The sequence below is a fragment of the Temnothorax longispinosus genome, chromosome 5 (genome assembly GCF_030848805.1).
Source record: "Temnothorax longispinosus isolate EJ_2023e chromosome 5, Tlon_JGU_v1, whole genome shotgun sequence".
NCBI lineage: Eukaryota > Metazoa > Arthropoda > Insecta > Hymenoptera > Formicidae > Temnothorax > Temnothorax longispinosus.
In genome coordinates this window covers 18,087,742-18,107,737 of record NC_092362.1, presented here as the reverse complement: position 1 = coordinate 18,107,737, position 19,996 = coordinate 18,087,742, and the positions used below count along the sequence as shown (strand labels likewise).

Here is a 19,996-nt window from a genome sequence, read left to right as displayed (position 1 = left end):
TCTCTCGTACTGCAGACTTGCCGAGCGATTCCGCCATCGTTCAATGAGATCTTGCGATGCATATAAACTGCATCCTGTGCAAAAGATCTGTATAGTTTCTTCAAAATTTATTATTAATAAAGAATAGATTTCACAAAGCACACTAAAACAATATAACTATGCTATATGCTTTTGCATCTAAATGTATATTTTAGACACGTGATAAGAGAATAAATTATTATAAATAAAGTCAAAGTTAATGTAAGATAAAATAAATCACTGACGATAAAGCACAAAATACTTTTCACAAACAATCTTTAACTATTTTGACTTAAATATTCTTTAATTAATTATTTTACTTAAAAAATATAAAAACAAAGAAAAATGTTCATTATAACTGTAAAAAATTGTATGCTCATTGCTTAGTCTTTTCTGTAATACTCAAATTAATTTGTTTTCTTGATCTTACATTTCAATTTCCATCGAATAATAATGTTAATTGTACCGCAATTACCAATTTCTTGTGCACCTCAAGATGCGTTAGATACCGAATCAGATCGTGTAATCAAAAAGCGAATTCGCTACGCTACGTATCCGTCATGGTCATCGTTGCCGCGAGGATGGCCCGAGGTTTGTACATAAAAAGATCCGTACACGCGAGAGAGACACGTGCCGCAGGAATCGTAACTTTGGCGGAGCAGCTGGCGAGGCGAGCCAAAAGAAACATCGAGGAGTTCCCTAGTCTAGACCTAGATCCGTCTCTAGACGATCAGATGGACGGGCAAGCAAACGGACAAACGGAAGGGAGGGAGAAAGAGAGACAGATCGCCAGACGTAGGGCCCAAAAGATCACGACGACGGTAGCACGTGCCCCATTCAAGACGTCGTCTTGCTGCTAGGGGCCCCTCCACCCTCGTAACTTAGCCTCACCTAATCCAACCTCCTTCTAGCCGGAACTATTCAACCGGTGACGAGGCGAGCTCTTTGTGACCTGAGTTCGATCAAAGTAGCGCTAGTACTGATTCAGCCGCCGCCGTCTCGTTTTCTTTCACGCTTTTTTTTATCGCGTTACACATCAGGAAGTTATAACGTCCGTTGCCTTTCGACGGGGCCTGCGGAGGCCCCCCGAACTTAAGACGGCTAATCAGCGCGAAATAATAGAACAGGGAACGGTAATAAAGATTGGGTATAGTGTGATGTTTCTGCTTTCAGCACGTAACTAGTCCAATACCTCTCCAAACTTTGATGTTCGTTCAATACCGTGACTCGCGAAAGAAAAGGGGCGTACATTTTGTTGCCGAGGCATGTGAAATACATATCTACAGATAAATTTAGTTTTATAGCTGCAACTATATAATTACAAGATGTGTAGGTACGAGTATAAAATGCAGGGAGTTGATTAACGATTCTTTTAAGTAATTCATTTATCGATTCTTTGATCATGTTAAAACAATCTGCTTAACAAAATAAAAATTTATTTTAATCTGATCTAATTTTAAATATCAAGTATTTTAATAACCATATATCAAATTTACCTTTCTTACATAAAAATGTAATAAAGAAATTATATATATAATTTCAACATATTAAATTCAATATCAAAGATAATGAGAAGTGAATAGAAAAACAATCAAGAGAGTATGGCACATCGTTTGTCAAATCTGGCATAGAAACCGCAAGTTGACATACATCCTGCCGCTTTACTCCGAACGTTCACCCGTGTCTCCATTTTCCCTTTTCTTCAAAGAAAATCCGACTTTCCAATAGTAAGTGCCAATTTGTCAGAGGTTCGCAGATAAATGGACATTTAGCACGCGTAACCGCCCCCGCACATAAATCAGAAAAAGAATATTAGCTTTTAGAAACGTTTACACGCCCTTCAGAAGCCTACAAGGGATTGCTTTCACTGGCTCTTGTAAACTCGGTGGCCATAAAGATTCGGAAGCTTTTTGACAGCTTTGACTTTTCTTTCGGGATAGCGAAGAGGGGGTAGAAAGGCAATGGGTCAACGAAGATGGACCGCCCGTTGTTCCTGTTTGCACCATTTAAGGACAATGGTACGCGAGCTACGCGCCTTGAAATTGTAGTGGACATCGCCGTCCCGTTCAAAGAACCGTAAAGATCGCGGCATGTTCACTCGCAATAGAAAAAGAGAGAAAAGAAGAACGACGAAAACCAACTAAAGGAGCATAAACCTTCCTAACACCAGGTCAGGGTTCTTTCCTCAAGAGGCGTGTCATCGCCATGGTCATAAATTTATAATTCTCCGATTTATATATAGCCAATACAAGAAACTCCTTATCTTTTATTGTGTTGTAGATATTCTCATTTTTTTCGCATTTTGTGTAGTAATCCGTAAAATTTAAAAATTATAAGTATCAAGATTCAAGCATTTATATTTGCGCTTTTTCTTTGCGAAATTCGATATATACGTGTATGTACTTCTTATATTATTCATATTTACTACAACCATTATAAATTAAAATAAAATAATTTTTTATTTTTTCTTATGAATTACACACTCCACTTTATTCTTTTCTTGTTTAGAAATATATGATTAAAATTAAAATTGAATTAATTAACAAGTATATATAAATTAGCAAACATAAAAGCACAAATTCTATCTTTTTAAAATATTTAATCATTCCTAATATTATTTTTCTATAATTCTGTTTATTAAAACTTTACTTTAATATCCACGTTAATTGAAAAACAATGCGACAGGCTTAGTAACTTGATCAATAATGCGTTTTAAGCATCATAATTTTTGTTACATATCGTTCAGCCTCTCACGCAGTAGTCCAGGAATAATGGTGATGGCCTCTCATTAGTTCTCGGAACACTAAATCCGTCCGTCTAATTACATAGCGGCCAAGGCAAGTCTCGTATGAAAACGACCGCACGAAGCAATGATGCCATAAGAATTTCTCTCTGAAATCTTAAAGAGTGTATAGGTATTTTTATTTGATTCTCCATCAATCAATACCGTTACACAATTATTTTACATAAAACGTTTATATACGATGTTTCAATATATTTTGCGTATCAATTGAAGAAATCTACGAGAAATCGTGAGGAACTCATGATGACGATAATTTTTAACGTTTTGTGAAAACATGCTATCTGAAAGTCACGACATATATATTTATCTTGTAACATTTGCTCAAAAAACTTTTCAATTTTGGCATAACCATATCATCAATAACGAAATATGTTGTCCAAAAAAATTCTCTATTATATGAAACCTATTTTCAATATAAACTTTTCAATTTTGGCATAACCATATCATCAATAACGAAATATGCTGTCCAAAAAAATCCTCTATTATATGAAACCTATTTTCAATATATTATACTAATACGTGTATATGGAGAATTATAAGATGCAAAAATATGAAATAAGAAATAATTCTTTTTAAATTTTTCGCATTGCGATAATTTATGCTAAACGTTCATTCTGCGTCGTAATATCACCGTACTCGCATGACGCGTCGCTACTGGACGTTACCGCGGTTAGTATAGCGGCGGTGAACCAATTCAGGTTTCTTTGGGGCCCGACTTCTCTTTTCACGTCGCCTCGAAAGGAGAGCTCGATATTCTTTCAGAAGACCGATAAAGGTTTCGCGCGCCCGGGCACACGTTGAAAGGAGGACTCTCGCAGCGTGTGAAACCATCGGCGCGATCTGCCGCGGGCGATCGTTAATAATAAGGCTTCATTATGGCCCGCGGAGCAACAGTATATAGCGTACAATTACGCGTCAATTCTGTCAACGTGTATCGTCACATCGCGGGATACCTATGCTATTCTTGAAAAGAATTATAGACATTCACGCGGTACACACATACGCCGACCGTGGCATGCAAGTTTCTTACAATTAGAAAATATTTCTTTTCGATCTACAACACATGTATGTGCGAATCGAGATTTTTCCTGATCACGCAGACTATTTTAACATTGGTAAAAGACATCGTCTTTCATTTAAAAAAATTGTACAGTCTAAATCACTTACGATATTAGTATCTAAGATCTTATGGCTGCTTACAATATTTTAATTATATCATTTTAGTATTTTTGCACATTAGGTTTACTGACAATTTTAAATATGTTTACAATTTTTAAATGTTTGTATGTTTTTATGATCGTATCTTTAGATTCTTGGGCAGTTGAACAAAATTTGAAATCTCTTAAACTTTAACAATTTGCAAAAGAGGGAAAGAAGGAACAATTTCCCTTTCTTTTCCAGATTACTCCGATCAAAAGATTTTCTCAGAGCATTGATATAACGGTGAGGCCCCCCACAAGATCATAATTATCTTCGCAGATCCTTCGATGCCTAGAAGTAGACGTAACGCAACATGACGGGCAACTCGGCGTTGCGCACCTCTCGCGAAAGATACAAATTGAGATAGCTGCATCACACAGAGGGCTACATCGCACCCCTGCGGCTTCGTTGTTCCTGTGCCATTGTCTCGTGAATACGTGTACGGTGAGGGGGCGGAGGGGGCCCTAAAAGGCACGTACACGCGTGGTTTACACGCGGAGTACAAGGCAAGCTGCAACAGCGAGCGTCTCATCATAACGGTCGCCGACGAGGTCACGGGGAATACGGGCGACAGGACAGGCAGCCAGCCCGAGGGCCATTATTGTGTGCGGACGACGATCTTTATGTGAGATCTTACACGGGGTCCTGTGGGGCCCCCTTTTCCGTCCTGCGTCGCACGCCCAGTACGGAGGGTGCTGCGGTTTCGCTATTTTTCTCTCCCTCATCAATCCCTCCCGTTCTTCCGCGCACTGGAGCCCTCTGTAATCTCTCACTCTCTCTTCATACTCGGGCACCCTCTCTTCAACGTCTTGTAAATCTCTTTAGGCGTTGAAAAATACTATACATATAACGTAAAGAAGGAAGAATTTTATGACCGGGAAAAAAATCACCAATTGATAACCCGTAACTTCACTAACAATAAGTTAATATAAAATAGATGGTTTTTAACACTCTTGTCTGCCTTCAATTGTTTATCCTGAGTGTATAACAGTCCTAAAACCTTTATCAAAGTATATAATGGTTCTCTTTTTTTTTTAAGAAAAATTATTCTCATTTTTTTAAGAAGAGAAAAGAAAATTGATACAAAAGAATTTTACAAAATCTTCTATTTTTATTATACCTTCTTATATCTTATTTCTCTTCTCATTTAATGTAATGTCCAACGTTACTCTAACGGATTCACTATCTTTGAATTAAATTATCCAACAAAGTAATTATCCTGGGTACAACGAGAATATCTTTACTCATCTCTATCTTTTCGTTATACGTCCACTCTTTAAAATTCCATTTTCGTAATTAATCTTCGCAACGACGGGAGTGTTCTTCATACAAAAAACCATCTATATGATTTCTTACTCACCATTATTTATCTTATATAACTGATGCTACAATCCTGTAAATACGTATTCGCATTTAGATTCTATCAAGAATGTATCTCCCCAAGAATAAATCGTGGTCTCTTTTTCTCTCTCTTCCTCTCCATCCTCAATGTCGCGATAGGAACACACTCAAGCGGCGGCAGTGGCGATAGCATGGTAGGGGCAAAATCCTAATGAGGATTCCCTCTCTACACCGGTTACAGCCGACCGGCGCAAAGTAAATGAGCAGGTGCCTCTGGTATGCGCCCCGCCTACGCTTTCCACTCCGCTCCTCGTTCTCCACACACGTTTCTCCGTGCCTTTACTTTTTTTCTCACTCTCTTCTCGCGCGCTCGTGATGGGAGATTGCGTGGAAAAATGGTCGCCGCACCCGACAAATTATTCGTTTTCCTTCGCAGTCTTTTCCCGCCGACCTATCCCCTTTCCTACGAACGCGACCAGTCACGACCGTATTAGGGTGCATTAGGAAAGCCAACGTCATAATTTACGCTCGAATTCTCGGTGTTCCGCTTCGCCACATTTGGGAACCTGTTGCGCTACGCGTTGTTGTGTCGTAGGTGGATCGTGTAAATTACTTCGGTATTCCATGTGCCACTTTCATGATGCAGGCATTAAATTTCCTCTGTCCTCTTTACGTTACTTCTATGGCCCGTGTACTAATCCGTATATTTATGATTCTCAAGCGGCGCCCGACCTTCCTATTATATTGCTTTACAAGTTTATTCCATAGATATCTTAAAGATTAAATTATATTTAGATGGACATGCTGCATTTCCAATAAAAAGGGAAGAATTGCACAACTGTAAAATCGCCATTCTAAATTAATTGGATTAATAATTACAGAATATCTCCAATCAGATTCGAACTTCTAAGTGAATAAATTAGTATTAACTATATATAATTATATGTTACAGAATAATAATTGTCTAACTAAAATTATGTTCTAATTAGCCTAAAAAAGGTTAATTTTTAATTAATTTTTTCTCTTGGACGATAGTAAAATACGAAAAACATCACATTTTTCTTCTGTAATAAAACTAATAAACACTTCTTTAAGTATTCTCATTATTTTTAAATTTTCAGTAACTTGTTACATAATCGTATATCAAAATGCGAGTACATTAAGTTCGGGTCTATTTTCTTCCGACGAAAGCAATCAATGAAAGCAGGAATTTAGATGAATCGACATGTAATCCCCTTATCTGTTCGATCACGGATGACGAATCGAGGATGACGGTCGTTAGACTTTCAGCCTTGAAGAGAGACCTTCCGAAGGTGAGCAGAGACGGTGACACGGCTGGCTAAATCGGGAGGAGAGTTCTCGGAGCAAGACTCCTCTCTTCTAGTCGTACGTGCCCGCGAAGAGGTCTTCGAGACAGAGCAAACGCGCGCGCTTTTTTAATACCCGTAGTCGTGCATGCTCAGTTGCGTGCTCGCGCATGAACGCGCGCTCGCGCGCGCCGTACCTGCACGTGTTTGCTTAAAATCTTGACGCATGACCGACCGTTTGATTTGTTTTTCCTTCCTCAGGGCCGGTATAGATGCTTGCACAAAACTAAGATGTCGGCTACACGAAATTGTTACCCTTCAATAATACCAAAATTTGTTCTCGAAACAGGGATATAGTAATTACTATTTGATGAAATTCTTTCCGTTTCTTCTTGTGCAAGTTAAATAAAAAATAAAATTGTGCTTTTCATATCCAAAAATTAATCCACAAGTTCCACAATTCCATTTCTAATTAATTCTAATTAATGTAAAATTACTTAATTGACACTACTGAATGCAGTAATTTAAATGATAACGCGAAAGTGTTATTTGACCTCGAGATGGGCGAATCCGATCCTGATTTCTGGAAGAGAAGTCACCGTCCGTCCTTCGTCGATCGTACATTACTGGCGACCTTAACGACGTGTACGTCTCACTCTATTCGTCTTCCAAAGTTATCGTATCTTCTCTCGCCTCTCGGAAAAGGACGAACACCTCCCTATGGGACCTTCCTTCGCCGCGGTATGTAAATACGAGAAACGAGAAGGCTCCTCATCTTGGACGACCGACCGCGGTGCATCGTATCGTATTCCGCAGCCATTTGTCTTCGCGATCCGGGATTACGTTACCACGATGATACACGATGACATTTATTTCGGGATTTGTTCGGCTCGGGCCGTGGTCCTTTCTCTCCTGCCCGGGAATCCTTCATGGGATACTCCTTTCGTCGCGAGCCACGCGCATTTGTGCACAACCGGAATCATGCGAAAATGAATGCCCGAAAAAAAGACATTTTCTTAAAAATTATTCTTACACATATTATCATACATAAAAATAAGACAAAATTTATCTATTTGAGAAACTTAGTAAAATATAAAGATAAATAATAGCACTAATTTAAATTTTTGCAAAATATCAAAATTCCATAAATAATAGAAATTATTTCTTGAATGTTACATAGCTAAGTTTATTATACCTAAAATTTAGAAAATTTTGTTTTCTTAAGTGTTATGTGTGATGTACCGTATATAAAATTATGGCGGTTTAGATCTGTTACCGGTACCGGGGTGTTCTCTCGTCATGCAGGGTATTAGCAAAATCTGATATAACGCGACATTACGAGCACGAAGATTCTGTAAACGCAGATGCCGTTACGAAATCCCAACGTAACGCGCACGAGCTCCCTAAAAAGGGAGCGCATGGCGGAGATCAAACAGCTGGATCATCTCGTGCGTGCCTTTAGGTAAGGATCTCTTTCTTGCGGGAAAGGTGGGTATACACCCAGGTGCAAAGCTCGAAAGGCGTGCGTCACAATGCGCGTACGTACGCACGCGTGGTTTGTGCGACGTGACGTGAAAGTCGCGCGTAAAAAAAAAGAAGAAGAGGAAGTGCAGTCTTTACGTTAATACGAGTCAATGACCGTTTTTTGCCTTCTAGGAAAGTGCATTCAAAAATACGCGGGAAATCTATCTTTATCAGTGTTCATCCTTGAATTGTTAAAATATATATAATCATAAATAGATATATTTTTAATTATAAATTAATTTGTAATTATTAATTATTTTATCAGTATAGATGTGATTGATGTAAGCATAAACATGATAACGTACAAGAATAAAAATTAAAAATAAATTTGTATTTTAATGTATTCAGCAAATCAGCAATTCCGGAACTATTAAATAACACTTGTTTATAATTGATATATATATTTCTAGATCTCTCAGTGTTAGATCTATCTTTTAGAACTCTATTAATAGAAATAAATATAAATTTGATATGATTATGGTTTCCTAGTAAACAGTCATTTACCGGTGCATCTATTTTTACTGCATTTTCATAATCGACAAACATGTGAGCATCGATTCGAGGAAGTGGTAATCAGAATAACGCAAATTGCATCAGTTGTTTCGCACTTGACAAAGAGATCAGAGAACAACAAGATACATTACGATCTATATATGTTGTACGCGCGTTGTGTCGCACGCTCCAACCTGCAATTACGTTAGATTTTACGGACCGACCGGCGCGGCGACGAGGTGCGTGGGCACACGCACTGTGGAGAAAATGCCGCGCCGTATGGATCGTTTCGAAAGTGCAACGGTTTCTAAGAGGCGTTAGATCCGACCTGAGCTCATTAAGGTTAATGACGTGGATTGCGCAATTATTCCAATAAGCGATGGCCCGGCCCGAGCTTCTAACCTATCAATTTGTTATAATTACAAGGAGAGTGAGAGTAGAAGAATATATATATATGGCTTCGTATTAGTCTACGCACTTACCAAATTACGCCTCTCGATTATAGGAATATTACTTATTATTAAGATGGGATAGATCGCGATTTCTGGTTCCGAACATACGTCGTCACGATTCACACGAAATTATTGACCTCGTCTTTGTGGAGCTTATTAATGTCGACAAATCATCATCATGATGGTTCATAAATCATCTAAAGGCGATTAAAAATTATGTAATCGTGATTTCCTATACGAAAGTCTGTAACGACAAATCATATTTGACCGCTCGGCAATAGCGAGTGATAAACTATACTGAGTGAGCTCGTTGCTTGTTGTTAGGTATTTTATTTTACGTGGTAATAATTCCGCGCATTATACGCGAGAAGAGGAAATGGATGACGTTAAATTTGTATTCGTGGCACGCGAGAGTTCCTAAAATAAATCAACTTCGACTATTCCGCGCTTTACGGTTCTCCATCTGGCATTAGGTCGCCGCCGCGCCGCGGCGGCTTCTTCGGTAGAAAAAAAAGAAAAAATGGAAAGAGGAAAAAGGCAAATACGAACGTCTAGAAAAAATTCAAACGGTCGAGCAGCCACTTAGCGAGTACTCTCGACATGGTGGACACGTGTCTAAAGTGTGGCCGGAGCCTCAACCACGTGTCAATATCTCAAGGGGCATTTGTTTACAAAAGTCGTACAAAGAGAGGACGACGCGTCAGGTATTTTTATCAGAAACTTTCCAAAAGGCTATATTTGAGTTTCTGCGTTCACGGAACGGAGTGGATGTTCCAAATTTGTCAGGCAACTTGTTTGCGATTATTCTTGAAAAAAAAAGTTGCTAAATAAGATATACTTATTGCTGATCAAATTAAATATCTCTTAATAAACGACAAATTAATGAAAATCAATAATTAAGCGACATCGACAAAATATTGGCACCTGAAACGTCGTCAGACATAGAATATATTAAATTTCGCTTAGGAAAAATTATTATTGCGATGGTCTGATGGTGCTTTTTCAGCAGAATCATTTGATAAAAAGATAATTTTTTCCAATGTTATCTATTGGAAATCGTAGAGTCAGCCGTGATAGTTTAAGAGCTATGCAGCGCGTGCAACGCCGCGCCGCGCCGGCTTTCTTATCAAAATGCCTCTGCGTACGTGTGTACGCACCCTTGGACGCGTGGGCAGTCCCGGCGAGACGCCAGTAAGATCGCTCTTTCTCTTTTTCCTCTCCTCTCTCCTTCTCTCTCTCTTCCTCCTCATTCTACACGTCGCGTGCAACCCTGTTCCCTCCCTCGTCCCTGTATGTCGTTCTCGCTCTCGGTCACCCTTGGCTATTTCGCCAGTAAAAACAGCGTGAACTGGTCGGTCGCGTGCACGAGGTAGGGAGATAGGCGTGGTTCGACGTTCGTACGTGCACCCACGCGCGATGGTGTGCGTGCGCGTACCTCGCGCCTATTGCTCTCGGTTAGGCTGACGCGACGACTAAGAGAGGGAACCGGTCTCCGGAGCCGGAGTCGTCGGAGAGGGTATAACCCAAGTCGATGGTGGGGCCAGCTGGCACGGGTTAAACATTGACGGCGGAGGGGACCTAAGGTCCGTGAGACACGAAAGTCAGTGGGGGATGCCGAGCACGTGGAGAGAGGGACGGAGGGTGGCGAACGCGGCCGAAGGTGAAACTTCCGAGCCGCCGCAGCCTCGTACTCCTCGCAGTCGGCGCGAGACCGCGCTACTGAAAGGATTGCCGTGTTGTCGGCTGTGCGAACGTGCGCCACGTCTTTCTCCTTCTCCGAGGTGTCCAACAACGCGCTCTCTCCCTCTCCCCTCATTCTTTCACTCTCGTGCGACAGCGAGAGAGCCGGACCACGTACGAGGAGTCATCGGAGCGCGAAAGGGGAAGTCCCACGAGGGGTTGTTCTCAAGAGGGATGCCGTTGCTCCCGTAAAAAAAAAAAAAAGCGCGCGCGATCGTCCGTCGTGGCGAAGGATCGTCGCGGGACAACTCAAGTCCGCTTATTGAGTTCGTCAATAGTAGCTGTCACGTGATACTTGGACGGTGATATCCCGACGGACCAGAGAATTCTGTGATCTCGATGTGCCTGATTGATCTCGCTAGCCGGCCGCTCGTATTAGTGTCCCGCGCGAACCTCTAACTGTTAATGATAGCGGAATATCGGGAGAAAGAGAGAGAGAGGGGGAGAGAGAGAAAGAGAGAGAAAGCCTACAATCGTTAAACGCGTGGGAGAGAGCATCGTCATTGCACATCGTCATCGAGTAGTGCCATTCCCGATCTCGACAGGAGCGTTCGTTCACACGTGAGCGAGAAGCGGAGGCTGTGAAGTGCCGCCGTTGAAGGGATCGGCGAAATTTCTGTGTGTATGTGCTAATGCAATGTGATCAAGAGTCGCTTCGTCGAGCGATCCCGCAGTCGTTGTTGTTCATTGTTGTTTCCGTTGTATATCGACTGGAGTATTGTCCGAGGGTATTAACGCCGCGAACTGTGCACGCCGCACGACGACGGCCCGAACATTCGATTGTTACTGTGATAAAGGAAGGAAAGGATGGTCCCTGTATAAGCTAAGTTCAGTGCCTGCTGTATTGTGATTTGTGACTATAAGGAGATAGATAAGGAGGGGTGTCCGGTACGATTAAAGTGTCCCAAGGTGGAGGAGGTTGAATCTCCGGAGGATCGGATGCGCGGCAGCCCCTAACTGTTACCCGGTAAGCGACGATCCGATCTTGCCACCCTTTATTGGTGAAAGCGCGCCGCGATGTCCGTCGACCCATCCTAATTATCGATACCTACTTATCGCGAAGTCTCGCTCCGATCGGATAGGGAAATCGCGAATATTGCTGGTAAAAGCAATGTTTCGTTAATAATGAATATCCCATAACGTTATTTCATTATATGTGTCATAATATGCTGGTCTTTCCGACTTCATTTTTGGTGATCGTATATTTTTTTACAGTTAGCCCGTCATGTATAACGTGAAAATTAGTGCAGAATTTGTGAGCAAAAAATATCATGTTTTATAAACTAATTTTATATGGAAAGAGAGAAAAAAGATTAATTAAAGTATGTTAAAGTAAGTGTAAGTGTAAGATGTTACACAATATGTTTTACAATGCTAAAGGATTATCGTGCAATTTTTCTTTGTGGGAATATACTGCCTACGTTATAAAAATGTCATGTTAATCGAGGGTTATCATAGTATCACAGGCGCGCGCTATATCGAAACTCGGTTAACGGAATAATATTTCGTCGTAGTTTTATTCGCTGCAACTTTGTTGCTTGCTCTATTAATGTCACAACTTTAATCGCTGCTCCCATTGCACGTTGAAAGAGAGAGAGAGAGAGAGAGATAGACAAAAAAAACAAAGAGGATTAAACACAAACTCGAAGAGTTGTACATTTTATCGGATGGCCCATAAATTGGGGTAGCAATGTGCTGCAAGTAATCACTTAGCCTTAGCGCATTGAACGAGAGCGAAAGAAGCAACCGGAGGAGTCTCGTCGGAGGAATCGAGAGAGATAATAATCGTGCAACGAACTGCCATTTAATATCAAAGCCGCTTCTTCCACCCTCGTTGACACTAGAATGCGTTTATAATCGATCTCACAGAAGCGAGTTTTCCTTCGTTGTCACGTGCGAGGGCGGTTTTAACATCGTTACGCCGCGCTCGTCGAAGCGTCGCGGCGCTAAGCGTCGGAAGTGGAGCGGACACGCGTGGTAAAGTAAATACGTATACGAGGCGTACGTTCTCGACTACTCTTTTTCACGCTCGACCTTTTCCGGCTCGCGGTTGAAATTTTCAACACAGATCGATGCAGAAGTTTGAAAACGAGTAGAAAATATTTATTTATTATTTCTCGATTGTTGCCGTAGAAATATATTATTCCAAGTTGTACGCAAAAGGAAAAAAGTAGTATTGCGGATTTTAAATAAGCACCTTTAAACAATAGTGCAAATGCGTGTGTTATATTTTAAATTAATGAATTCTCCAAGGCTTTGTTTTTGTGCATTCATTAGCTGTAATCTCATGTATAAATTGACAGTCAAAGTCAACTGCGACAGTGACGAGTAGTAGTTTAGTATTGAAATTGGCAATATTTCCTAATTAAAGTTTACCGATTTAATCTATGTGATATGTATACATTATACATGCATAATGTCCAATTATTCTTCCTCTCACTATTTTAAAATATACTGTACTGTAATCCGGATACGTGCATATACTGCGTGGATGTGCTATCGAAGATTTCGCACTTTCGACAGTGTTATCGTACGGGATTTGCGCGCTGCAAAGACTCGTGAGTTTTGAAAATATCTCCCAGCGACGTTACGCTAAATACGGGTTACCATCTTACGCGCGAGGGTGGCTTAATGTCGGAAGTGGAGCGGACACGCGCGTTAACCCAGCCACGTAGAACGATCTGCTGCGACCAATCTCGTTTACGCGCTTCGTCCCTTCACGCCTCGTGACTTTGACGCGTGCTAAGCGTGACACGTACGCGTTAAATCTCTACCGTCGTTACCGTCGCGCACGCGCCGATCTACCGCATATTACTACGCGGAAATCGGCCACGCCGAAAGTGCGTGCCAATATACGCAAAACAAACTATCGGATGATTATACAAATTAAGAAACGTAAAAAACGTCGGTTTAATTTTAAGAATAGAAATTTCAGAATATCTCTGTTTCCTCATTCCATCTATTAGGGCTATAATTTCGTTTTTAAATTGATATATATATGAATTATAATTTTGTACACTGCTTTTAACGTATAGTATTTTAATAATTATATTTATTTTTATAAATATAACCCAGAATATTAAAGAAAACATGGAAGTAATTTTTGGCCATTTCTATGATATTAAAAATTCTATACATAATATATCTTACATACCTACGTTAAATATTTTCTCTATTTTCATAATGTCGTTATTAATTTGGTTAAAGGTATACTGCTTTTTGACATTTGATATATAATCAGTTCATAGATTTAATCATATCACATTACATATCAAGATAAATCGTCAATAACAGTTTTAATTTCTCTTGCATTTTGGGTTTTAACGAATGTTTATTGAAGGAGGTAAGATATTCGTGTGAAACTTACTTCCATTGTTTCAATAAGTTCTTAATACGACGGAGCAATCCCAGAAGTCAGCGTCCTTCTTGACGTGCGTGGTAAAGAGAGTGGCCGGACACAGAGCACACAAAGTGTCAGATGTCACGGCTGTCCTGTCTCATTTGCAAACAACGTACTGAGCGACGAAAACGTTCTTCAATCCCACGAGCGATTCCCCTTTTAGCGTCAGCGCTTCATTTCATATGCTACTTTGATACATGATAATCGTTTGATGTAAAAAGTGTTATATAAAGATAAATTAATCCTATTTTGTTTACTATTTCAAAAAACTAAATTTTGTGGTTATTCGTGCCTGTCCTTACGAAGGGAATTATTAAATCGTAATTATGTGATGTACACTTACACGATAGATTTAATAAAGCTCTAAATTATATAGACGCAATTTGGATGTGACTAATATTTTACTCACGCATTTGGGTTTTAATCTATTTACACAATTTTAATATTTCAATCAGTCTTATATTAATTCCAGCCATATGCTTATTAATTGTCACTACACAAAAAGGAACACGAATCATCGAAACTAGACATAGTTTTTCTCAATTATCACCGTTCGGTGACTGTCATCCGTCGATCGATATCTATTGGCGGGCATGATTTATCGTGCTTTATGCACATATTCGCGCCCGCCGCCCGCCGCCAGTCGCCGATGCGCTGCAGCGGCAGCTGCATCGGCGGAGCCCTGGGTCCGCGCGCATAATGATACATTGCGCCGGACATGAAAGTTATAAGCTTTAATTCGAGGCTCGCGCGATTCACCGTGCGTCGGTGACCGTATATCGATCGCCAATTTGCTATGCAGATCGAAGGCCTTTCGGTACGCTCGCTCCCTGACGCAGCCCCTGCAATCTTCCTCCACCTCCTCTGCCCCGACTCTTTATAACCCTCCTCCCCTCGTCGTTCTTTCTTTCTTCCCTGTACGCATCTTTCGCGCTCCCACGTAAAGACGGCGGCCGTGCAGAAATAGAATAAGCGAGGATTAAGGTAGTCGCTATCTCGGCGATAAGATTACACGCGACTCCTCCGTTAGGAGAGACAACTACCAGCGCACGAGCGTTTTGTTGCTCTCCTGCAGCGACCACAGCGCGAAACAGTGTGCGCGTGCTTCTCAGGTTGTTCTTTATTCTCTGAAACGATTATCAATGGTAGGAGAGTTTATCATGTTTAGTGAAGTTCCTCGAAAAATATCGCACGTTCAATTTTTCCTAGCATTTAGAAAGATTTAATGTTTTTAAAATTCAAAAAATATGTATTAATTTAACAATAATCAAGTTTTCACGGTAATAACTGGAAATAAATTTGATTTTATGTGTTCCAAAATAAACTTGATTTTCGAAAAGAGACCAATTCTCTTTTTTATTTTGCCAATCAGAAATATATTCATTATCGAAACATTTGAAAATGCTCAGATTCATTCATTCGTATATCAATCAATTTCGTGTTTCATGAATTTTGCGTGCCACCGTATATCTTTCTGTTTTATATAGATAAATGTATCGCGGAATCGATCTTGTCAGATCGAATCCGGCGGCAGATATATTTCTCACGACGGCACACAAGAGTATACGACGGCTTCGATATCGCGATTTTTACTGATTCAACGGACGCGGGACGATCGAACGTGAGTAATCTCTTCGTGGCACGGCGCCGCAATTAGGAAATCCATTTGGCGTAATTGCGCCAACGATCACTCTCGGTACTAGCTACCGCGCTTAATCAAACGGCCGCCGCCATCCACTTCGCCATTTACCTGTACAGAACATTTCATGAGCCTTCGAGGGCTACAAGTGCGTATTTCTTAATGTATTCGTAATCGACTTCTTCTTTCTAAAGATTGAAAACTGAGCGAAACTACTTAATATCGGGAAATTACGAAATTTTACCGAATTAAACTTCAAAGTAAAATTTCGAGTAAAACTTGAGCCAAGACGCGGATGTGATAAAATCGTATTCTTCAGTCAATGCGGTCTTTTAAACATATCTCAATTTAAGATCTCACAAACTTCAAGATGTGTTCCAAGATGCATTTAAATCTGGGTATACACTTAGCGAACGAAAAGCGAACGCAAACATTCGTTGTCATTATTCAAAAGATATAATCAAAAATCTCAAATTGCTACATGCATGCAGCAAAGACCGAATCTATCGAATTGTGTTTGGTGCAACCAAACAAAAAAAAAGAACAACCAACCTAGGAACATAAACGCGAATGTCCAAACGTTCGCGTTCGCTGTTCGTTCGCTAAGTGTATACCCAGCTTAAAATGTCTTCAGAAATTAATATATTTATTTTATCTTATTGATTCGAATCATCTCATCTCTGAAATTTAATAAGAAAATTCTGCGGAATATCGTGTATCAGCAACGAAAGGCGGTCTCTGACGCGGGCGCAATCGCATATTTCGATTATAATATTGTGTAACGCAATGCTCGATTCGTTCGTTTTGGAAAATGATCAAATAATATATTCTTTTAATTCTTTATTAGTTGTAATTATTCATTGTTTCAAAGTATATATCGGAACCGTCGCAAAGGATTAAAAATGTATTCTCTCGTGTTTTGTGCCATATGCGTTTGCATTTCGTTATTTCGTTATTTTATTATCTGAAGAACATTCATTCGCACGTGATTTCGAATGTACGCCCACGAAAATCTGATGATGTCGGCATAATGATCGGTGATTATGCTAATCGCGGAGTCTGCGAAGGCAAATCTCGCGCTACGATACGCGTTGCGAATTGTCACCTGCACAACGCAAAGAAACGTACTGCAAATCGTACTCGCGAGGAGGCACGACATGCAAATCACGCCTTCAAGGCGGTCCGTAATTGACGATGTCGATTTTTAGAGACGCACGTTCAATAGGCGGTCGAAAACGTCGCGAACGTAGACATCGCGAAAGCCTATATTTTGTATTGTCAGTCTAATGATTCAATGGATCATAGCTACGTGTACAATATCATCAATAGAAACCGTTCAACGAAACGTATTTAATCTTTGAGGTTCGATGAATGGCGAAAATTCGAAGTTTTCTAAGAATTCTAAGGAATTTAATCGTTCCGATTCATATCTGATAAATTATATTAGGTATAATATAGAGTTTGAAAAACTTGCGTTTAATTTCCCGCGTTCATATAATAATTCTTTCATCGTTCAAATAAATTATATATACTTAGTTATTATAAATTTCGTATTTAACGCACAATTGTAATTATTATGATTTTCTTTCCTTTGAAAAAAATTAGTGTTATTTAGAAAAAGCATACGGGCCCATCAGAGAGAACATCGTTTTAGGACGCTATGAAAATGTCAGTCAGACTTACGCACGCGTATAATTGTATGCACCGACGACGAGCGGACGTACGGAGGCGTGTGAATTCTCCTCTAATTAATTCTTCGAGCGAACTGATAATACGGTTCTGAACGCGTCGAGCGAGCGAGCGAACGAGCGAACGAGCGAACGAAGCAGTGGAGTGCCGCCGCGTAGGTGGGCTCGAACGCGGCGCGGCGGAGTTTCCTCATCGCGTGGCACCGTGCGCAGGTGTAGCCTTCGCGTAACGAACGAACGAACGAACGCCCGATAGCTTTCGACGATATTTTATACCGTTGTCTGTCCTCCGTCGATTCCCGCCGCACGCCGAGAGATCTGTGGAAAGTAAACGCTTGCGTAAAACCGTCGTCTGTCCCGGTGGCCCCTTCTCCCCCCCGTGTCCCAAGGCGACTTCGTGCCAACGATTCTAAAATGTTCACCTCAGCGGGCGAGTAGGGTAGCCAACCTGTGCACAGAGGCAAATTTCGCTCCGGCTTCGTTTTAGCGTCCTACGCGAAATTCTTCCAGCTGCATAGACACCGGCGAATACCTACACTTGATTTACGCAAAGGCGCCGTTTATTACTTTAAAATGTAAAATGTTAACTATTAATGTTAACTATTAATGTTAACTATTATAATGACGAATATAATAGATGTATATAAGAATACTTTTAAATAGTCTCAATTTAATATAATAGAGCAAAGAAGTTAGTCATACAAAATATATATTTTAAAATTTGCATTATAAGATTGGTATTTCTTTCAAGAACTTGGCTTCACGTTAATCTGTGAATTGTGGAGAATTTTTATGTGTGCCTTATTGTGTACTCATTGTCAGACACAGGACCTTAATGCTCTAAATAAACCTATTAACGAACTTTGCACCACATCTCAGCTACAGGATGACGTTGATCGTTCTAGCCGCGAGATATAGATACACGAGCGCGGAGGTTGAAGTCGTTAATCACAACACCGTAAAGCTTAACCGGGCGCGCGTGCCGGGTGGGTGAGAGCGAGGGTCGCACGAGGATAACACGGAGGGTTGGTTTCACCGGCCTTGACCGTGAATCCACCACCCCTCCCTCCCCCAACACGGCACGGAGTTGCACAGGTCGGTTGGGTTCGTTCCACGGCACAATGCACACGGGCGCGCTGTGTGCGGTATGTCGTCTCGTCGTTCCTCCTCCACTCCCGCTGGAAATCAATATCGCTCTCCGCTCGTGCACCAGCAGAAGCTGCGTCGCGCCTACGGACCGATCCACTCCAGCCAGGCGACTCGGATGTATAGTGTTCTGGCTCGCATTGAAAAATATATCACGGTTTATCGCACAATTACGTATTACTTTTTTTATGCATTACGGATATGTCAAATACGCGAAAGATGGATCAAAGATCGGCTGATGGCGCTCTAATATAACGCTAGGATACGAATTTTAAGTAATTCCTAATTATTTCAAACAAATGTATTCAAATTCTGTATTTAAAAAATGTCAATTTTAATTCGTCGTTGATGCGTCACATTTGGGTTTGCGAGTCACGAAATTGGGATACAAAATTCCACTCGATTATAGTTTCTCGTGATAAATGAAAGTCAGTGACCATAAGACGCAAAGGGCTTATTCCAACTGTAACAAAACGAATGTTGCAGCGAAAGCTACATCACAAGCTTCAAATTGGAGCGAAGCGTATTCGTGCGGATGAACCATGAAGTACATACACCCGCATTAATAAATTTGCATCATTTGTTGCGACAAGCAATATCTGACTCGGATGTATTATTAGCGAATGTTATTGCGACTGGTACAATATTTCTGTTAATTGATCCCTCGAATCTTCCGCAGAACTTTAGATTGCTTACAAGTAAAATGATATACGACAATCTGTCTTTCGAGGCCGAAAGGTGCTAAACTTAGATATTCTCCGTTATAATCTAAAGCCGTTAATCTCGGAGATTATTCGCCATAATCGTAGCGCGACACGAAGCTCCTATATATTTATCTTATTATGTTTGCAAGCGTCAATATTTTGCTTTAACATTACTTATACGATTCCACCGATTTAGAAACTTCTTTTTAATTATCTTCATAATAAATGTAATAAATATTAAATTGATAATTTATTCATTTCTTACAGTATAATTTAACTTGTCGCAGTTTAATTATAAGTCTCAGTTCAATTAAGTATAATATTAATTGACAACAATACGGACTGTTAGTTTTTTTATGATAAAAACAAAGGAAAACACAATTAAAATTAATCAATGTTAATGAGACCGGCTCTGATAGGCAACCAGAGTCTATCTACCGTTGGGCGTATAATATACTTGCGATGTGCCTGTGACAGGCAGCAGCCGGGTATATATTATCATTATTATCAATATTTTATATCGCCGGTATCACGATGTCTAA

The 19,996-nt window shown here is 40.4% G+C and overlaps 1 protein-coding gene across 4 annotated transcripts in view; it reads left to right on the top strand.

The window, feature by feature from the left end:
* The window catches only part of Klu (zinc finger protein klumpfuss), a 70,168-nt gene that overhangs the window by 7,233 nt on the left and 42,939 nt on the right, over positions 1-19,996 (top strand). For 2 of the 4 annotated variants that reach the window (XR_011731978.1, XM_071778103.1), the window contains exon 1: positions 10,757-11,844. The exons of 1 other annotated variant lie outside the window; for it this stretch is intronic. The gene's annotated coding sequence lies outside the window, so the exon portion shown is untranslated. Of the gene's footprint in view, positions 1-10,756; positions 11,845-19,996 lie in introns of those variants that run through there. One more of the 4 variants, XM_071778104.1, reaches the window with a different exon arrangement.